Source organism: Hemitrygon akajei, chromosome 25 (assembly GCF_048418815.1).
Source record: "Hemitrygon akajei chromosome 25, sHemAka1.3, whole genome shotgun sequence".
In the NCBI taxonomy this organism is placed as follows: Eukaryota; Metazoa; Chordata; class Chondrichthyes; order Myliobatiformes; family Dasyatidae; genus Hemitrygon; species Hemitrygon akajei.
The window spans coordinates 39,487,934-39,489,518 of NC_133148.1; positions in this window are offsets into that span (position 1 = coordinate 39,487,934).

Sequence of the window (1,585 nt, forward strand, 5' to 3'; positions counted from 1 at the left end):
GGTACCTTTTATGCCCCCAGGATAGTGCAAAACAAGCTGCAGCCAATGAGAAACAGAGGAGGTCAATTTGAACACAGCAAGATCCCACAAAAAGTAATGAGATAGCAACTAAAAATGTAATCCAGGACATTGGCAGAGATTTCTTTCTGAAATAATTCACCAAGACCTTTTATCTCTATTCAAAATGACAGACTCCTCAAACTTATCCCTGGAAGGGCCTGTGATTGTTGTTCATTTGAAGGCTGGCATGCCAAAAAATACAGTATTGCCTTCAGTACTGTCATGCAAAAGTCTTAGGCACATATATTTAGGTAGGCTGTCCAGAACTTTTGCACAGTACTGTGGTAATTTTATGTATTGCACTGTACTGCTGATGCAAAAAAAAAACAAGTTTCATGACCTATGTGAATGATGATAAACCTGATTCTGATCTGGATCTCTGTTGTGGACTGAGAGTGGGAAGGGGGCAGGGAGAGGGGAATCACTGTTGGGGAAAGGGGAAGGGAGAGGGGAGGGCGGTACCAGGAAGCACCAGATGATGACCTTGCCTGCTGGCTTAGCGCTGGGTCTGCACACAAGCCACATACCCCTGCCCCGGCACTCCTCCTCCACCACCTGTCCCACGCCCCTCCCTCACCATTCCCCACATCCTTTGTTCCAGCCAGATTTACAAACTCGATCTCCACTCCACATTGACAAATACATTACTGTGCAAAAGTCTTAGGCACATTAATTATACACATGTACCTAAGAGCTCCTCACATACCTAGTACTCAGATCCCTGGAATGCATTTTGGATGAACACCTTCTAACTCTAAAATGAGAATGCTAAACTAAGCCAAAAAGATTATAAAGGCAGGTCAGGGCAAAAAACCACAACGTATATATCAGTGGGCACTTTGCTAGGTACTTCCTTTACTTAATAAAGTGGCCACTCAGTGTATATTCATTGTCTTCTGCTGCTGTAGCTCATCCACTTCCAAGTTTGATGTGTTGTGCATTCAGAGATACTCTTCCGCACACCGTTGTAACGCCTGGTTATCTGAGTTCCTGTTAGCTTCAACCAGTCTGGTCATTCTCCTCTGACCTCTCTCAGTAACAAGGCATTTTTGCTCACAGAACTACCACTTACTGGATTTTTTATTTGCCTTTGTACCATTCTCTGTGAACTCTAGAAATCAATGTTCCATAAAATCCCAGATCAGTAATTTCTGAGACACTGAAACCACCCTGTCCGGCACCAGCAATTATTCCATGGTAAGGTGACATTCCTTCCCCATTCCAATCTTTGGTCTGAATAACAACTAAATTTCTTGACCATGTCTGCATGCTTTTATGCATTGAGTTGCTGCCACATGATTTTCTGATATTTGAATTAATGAGCAAGTATACCTAAAAGAGTGGCCACTGAGTGTTTGTCTGAATAACAGTTTGATATTAATGGACTAAATAAAAGGCAGCCAATGAAGTTAGTGATTAAAGTTAGGATCCAACGTTAGGATTATTGGTTATACTGGAAATATGTTGGGAAATTCAGAGTAATAGCTGGATAAAGTGAACGGAACACATGCAATACAAGAAATAC